This window comes from Sciurus vulgaris (assembly GCF_902686455.1).
Source record: "Sciurus vulgaris genome assembly, chromosome: 4".
Taxonomy (NCBI): Eukaryota; Metazoa; Chordata; class Mammalia; order Rodentia; family Sciuridae; genus Sciurus; species Sciurus vulgaris.
This window is the reverse complement of record NC_136464.1, coordinates 49944685-49950684: the sequence shown is the minus strand read 5'-3', so window position 1 is coordinate 49950684 and position 6000 is coordinate 49944685.

The window sequence follows — 6000 nt, the reverse complement described above, 5'->3', positions numbered from 1 at the left end:
AGAGGAGTCACTCCATTCTTTAGTCCTGACCATGTTTTGTATTTAAAACTGTGCTAATTGTGATCCCATTGGTCACGCCCATGCTGGCTGCAATCTGAAGCTTATATATGGCAAGAACGATGGTCAGAATAGAGGCCTGATGATCCAGTCCTCTCAGGACAAGGGACAGGTGCGGGCCTCTTGACTCCTGGTCTCCTCCTCCTTCGCCCTACTATTTTGCTTCTTTGTTCCCGTCAGTAAAGGCAGTGAGCCCACAGAACTGGGTGCTCCCATCCAAGTCATAGCAGCTCAGGCAGGATACTTCAGGCACTGACTCCCTGGACAGAAGGAAATTTCTGGCCTCTAGACGGGATTTTGTCATCAGTGCAAATTGTGCAACATTGCGTATGTGAAAGGGCATTGGGATGGTTAGCTGTCCACACACACCTGAAGCAAATGAGAGTCCCCACTGATTTCACAGAGGTAGTTTAGTTGGCTTTAGTAAGGAAACCAAGACTGTGTGTGAGCCTCGGAGTCTCTCAGGAAGGCAGCCTCCAGTGGAAAGGCACCTGCAATCCTTGCTGCTGCTGTTTCTCCTACTTTTGAGTATCTTCGTCACTTTAGCTGTCATGTTTTAGAAGCTATTAGTCGGCCATCCTGGGCTGCGTGGCTGACCTCCTCCCAGCAGGGCTCGTGCTCAGGGATCCAAACATACATTCCCAGGGGTCAATGCTGAGGAGAACATGAATGTCCCATGTCCTGCCCCTGGTGGCAGGGATGGGACAACAGAGCTGCAAGGCCCAGAGAGCAGGGGGCTGAGCCCCATGTGCTCACTGACGGTCTGCCCGCCTGAAAAGGGCCAGTGAGGAACATGGAGGAAGAGGCTGGGGGTCCGCTGTTATTTCCCCAGACTGGTTCGTGCGTGAGCAAACCCTGAGGACTGATGAAGCTAGAGATTGGTCTGGGATGGGGCTGGGGGAGGTGCTGCTGGGACCTGTGACCCAGACAATTCATGGCCCAGCCTGGCTCTTGGTAACTGGGTCCCGTATAGAACCTGTGTGACGGCGGCGAGGCTGTTCCCAGCCTGAGCGGAATTTCCCTCCTAGAACATATCTCTTTGGCTTTGGTTCTGATGGCCTTTGAGGTGTTTGCAGCCAGTCATCTCATTCCCCTCACGTGCTTCTCGATTCGTCCTCAAGGTTTGCTGTGGGGTTGAGTTTAGCGAAGCCCAGGACCTTGACTGATGTCCTACCCCCGACGTGCAAGTGACACTCTGCTTTGTGTGTTCAGGCTCATGGTGCGCTTTGTATTGGATCTAACCCTGCTCAGTCTCTGTGTCCCCAACTAGTATGCAAGCCCAGCATCGCTTCTGGGACTCTTTAACCCCCTTCAGTTGTCCAAGAATTCCCAGAGAGGGCTCAGCCTTCTCTTCCCTGGGAAAATTATCAAAACTCTGGCTCCTCGTAGCCGTAGAGTTGAGAAGCAGTGGCGGATTTCAGCTGCCTTGCTCTGCTGCTTCTAGACAGTGTTCCTGCTGACCACGGATCCCACACAGGGAGACACACTGGTGCCCATAAATAGGATGGTGTTCTTGATGGTTCAGATCCCCCCCGAGGTTGTGATTCTTTTACACCCAGGTGCCATGCCTTGTCTTCTAGGCTCAGCCCCGGGCCAAACGAAGCCCTCACAACTATGCCACTCCCTTAGATAATCTTTCTGTGTGGTGGTACTTGGCTGCAAAGGCCTACGAGCAAATCCAAGGCAGGCTTGCCTCCCAGGAGGAATGCGCAGTGGACCACCTGTGCAGATGAGACTGGAGTTTGGTCTAAGTCCTCTTACCTTCACACAGGGCCCACTCATCTCCCACGGATGCAGCTAAGAAGGGCTTCTTCAGAATTCTCCAGACAGAGAATCCTGTCTTGGGTTCCCCCTACACAAAGCAGCAGCAGGATGCTTGAAAACTGCAGCTTTGTGGACAAAACATTTGGAACATCACTGCCACCAGACAATCTTACCTGTGTGTATTAGTAGTCATCTCTTCTGGTTGAATTCTTTAAAAAAAAATTTCCTGGAAAATAATCCTTTAAGAAGAGTTTTAAGGAGCCTACCTCGCCTAGAGTCAAAGGTATCCACTTTGGAAATGGGTCCCTCCATTTCCAGAGCACTTTGAGGGAAGGCTGGAGGGAAGGAGTGAAGAGCACAACATCCTCATCAAGTGGCCAAAGGCAGGGGTCTCTAGTGAGATGACATCACTGTCCTAACTGAGCAGATTCTTCTGCCTGGGGCCATAATTACCAGTGCATGGGGTCACAGTGCAGTGTCATGTACGTGTTCCAGTGAGGAAAGACCATGCCGCCTCTGTGTTGGAGGGGGCATCTGAAAGGCTGGCTATCTCAGGTGTCTGGCTGTGGCATTGGCCATCGCAGAGAAACAGCCACAAGAGCCCCTAAGCCTTCTGGGAAGAGGACAAGGACACTGGAAAGGCACTACCCTGCCCTAAGGACATCTTACAGCTGAACTTCAGAGGCCACGGCCCTCCTGTAACAGGCTTCTGGCTCGTGGGTTTCCCCTTTCCTCCAGCTCCCGCTTTCCTTGGCCATGGGCAACCTGCACACCTGGCTATTCCTCCAGACAGTGGTGTCTCTCCCAGACTTAACCCAGTGACCCAGGGACCACCGCCATCTCAGCCAGCCTGGCAGACATTCTAGGAGAGCAGAAAAGAGCTGACCTGGCTTCACCACTGCTCGCTCAGCTGTATGACCTGAGGCAAGTTTCTCAGTCTCTGTGTGTCTCAGTTTCCCATCTGTAAAGGGGGATAATACCTCCTAATTGGGGCTGGAATGCAGGTCAATGAGTTTAATATCTACAAAGTACTTAGGAAGGTGCCTGGCACATAGTCAGAGCCGTGTAACTGCTATCATTATTAGCACTGCTTCCTGGGGACATCATGCAAATGCTCTTCACCTCCGTTAGTTGTCCATGGCTGTGCTGCACATCGAGTTGAGACTCTGATTCAACACCTAGAGACCAGAGGGACTTGCCTGACCGAGAATCTCACCTCTTACCTGTCCTTTCATCTTGGGGTGGAAGTATTACACAAGGGATCAGGAGGATTCTGGCTTCTAGAGGCTCCCAGGCCAATCATCTAACCTGCCACCACCCTGGAGGTCAGAATGGCCTCCTTAAGCAGAAACCAGCCCCTTGAGGGCTCTGAGACTTTGGGCAAGTCACTTTATCTCTGTTTCTTTATTCCTGATTTGGAAGACTAGCACTAGATAATCTCCAAATCCCTTTCTTTTAAGCAACATTTCAGGAGCTGGCTTATTCTAAAAAGTTTCCAAGTTTCCTGTGGATCTTTGCCATCCACCAAACCTAAATTCAGCAACTATGGAATATGAGCAATACAAAAGACCCTCAGCAGGGACAAGCTCCCCATAGTGTCCAGCTAGTACCCGTGAGCCCCAGGCCTTAGTGACACTTTCAGGCAGTTACCCAACACAACAGAGGTAGGGGTGCTGCACTGGCCTGTTCCTGCCAAGCACAGGGCTCTCTGGAGGAGCAGTGTGTGCTCACTCGGGCCTTCCCATGGCCTGGATGAGATTTTCTCAGAATTGAACTGCAGTTTGAGGCTCTTCCTACTCAGTCTTTGCTTCCCTCTCTCCCTGCGCAGGACCCAGACCTATCTTCAGTCTGAGAGCTGCCCTGCCTGCCCTACCCCATCCCCGCCTTGATCCACAGGCATTTCCCCAAGAAACATCTTGTGTATCTCTTCCCATGTTGGCATCTGCTTCACAGAAGACCCAGGTAGATACCTATGTCAGGTTTCCCAGCAAGCGACTTGAGACTATCCTAGATAGTGGTTTTGTAAATCTCTTTCTCATATGATGTTTTGAGATTTTCTGCCCTATGGAACGTTCTTCAAAATAGCATTAGAAAATGAGTTCACGCCATTACATGCCATTGATGCCCTGCTATGTATTTCTCCTATATTAGGCCCCTGTCCTGCATCTGTTATGTTGGAAGCTGCCCAGCATCTTCTGAATAGCCTTCCTGCACGTGAGAAATTGCCAACAGTAGGCCCTGCCTCCCTGAGCTAGACATCCAAATTTTTCTCTGAGTCCCTTGCAATGGGGGAAGACACATGAGTCTACCAGTCAGGTTGGTGGGAAACAAATCACAAAAGGGGCGGGCAGGGAATTGTGTGGGATGCACTCTCTATTAACAGCAGTGACAGAGATGTTCAACTTTCCCAGCAATGGTTCCTGCTTGTTCTTCCTCCTTCAAAGACATCATCTTACTGATTGTGTGGAAATGGCGGCCCCAGGTACGGAAAAAGAAAAGTCAGATGACTCAGTGTTTAAAGTGACCCGGCTGCTGTGAACAGAGGCAAAGCAGTGGAGGAAGCGTTGGACTCCCGAGGAAGTGCCCTCCCCACCCTGAGCTATCCACCAGGGGACAAATCACTTTCTGAGAAGCATCAGTTTTATGAGGTCTGTTTGACAATGTGGTGTAAGAAGAAGATCCCCGGGTCTCCAGGGACAATGTGGACTTGGCTTCAAAGCCTGGTTCTCTCCTACTTGACTCTGTGCCTCTGGGCGAGCCAGCAGCCTACTTCCTTGAATGCCGCCTTCACTGTTTCTTTGAGAAGAGCATCACATAATGCTTTTCACAGCACACAGACTATATAAAAATGAAAAACTAAGTCATCCATAGTAAATAAGTGGTGGTAAACTCCCATACATAAGTTCTCTGTGTGTGTGGCCATAAAAAGGAGACATGATATGGGAAAGTCTCCATGGTGTGTTGGTGGAGAAAAATCAAGTAGGTAGATTAGGTTAGGATTAGAATTAATCAAGTAGGATTAGGTTAGGGGTAAATAAGAGGGCAGAAGGCCAGCCTGTTGTGCATGCACCAACATAAAACTATCTGATGTGGGACGGAGGATGGTAGCATGGTCCCCTTTCTAAGCATTACTATAACAAGCGTGCAGACCAGTCTGCTTTGGGGAATAAAAACCCATATCTTCACGACTTAGGTCTAAACCCACTACATATTGCCATATTGCATCAACCATGTTTTTTTTTTTTTTTTTTTTTTCCTAACTGAACTACGTCAGAGGAAATGACACTGGACACCTCATCTCTGAAGAGTTGAGTTCTCATTGCCATGACATGTCACCCTGCACAATGCCATGAATGCCCTAATATGTGATTCCCTGATGGCAGAGAACTTGGGTCCATATTCAGCTCTTGATTTCTCCCAGATAAACTATTTTTCTGGTATTTAGTTAAATAAGTGTCTTAAAACTTTTAATCTGACAGTCCCCCACCCACCTCCTTCCCCACACCTTTAGAGCACGGAAGAAATGAGCCCTCATTTCAGATTTGCTTGATTGTTTCTTCATTCTCCAAACTTCCTGTGAACCCGTGGTTAGACTTAAAAAGCTTGAGATTTGGGGAAACATTTTTGGCAACATCACAGGTGGAACTGCACACTTCTTCGTGTTGAATAGATTCAGCTGATGGATTATGAGCTCTAGAATATACTAATAGACAATGGTCAGCCCACAGACAAAAATGGGGCTATGAGCCATGACCTGTGGCAACCAATTCAGGAAGCCGAACAATTCCTGCAGCCATTGAACACAAGTGGCCAGGACTTGATCAATAACTGACAGCTTTAGTTTTTGCCTCTGCTTCTGGTTTGGTAGGACCAACCAGAGAAGCCACATCTGCATCCCTAACCAGTACCATAGGGTCACCTTGTGCCTAGGTAGCTCACCTACAGCTTTTCCATGCCTGCAGCCCCTGATTGGGCACACCTGATGACTCCCCTTCCCACTAGGGAGTTTCCCACCACCCCACCTGCTTTTGAGTCCCTGCCAAAGGCAAGTGACAGTGGCTGACTCCTGGCTACAGCAATCCGGGGACAGTCTTTGCTTGTTCTCTTTTCAGTGGTCTACTAGTATGGCTGATGCTGAGCGACCACAGTTAAGGTGGTAATAGCCAGATCCCTCACAGG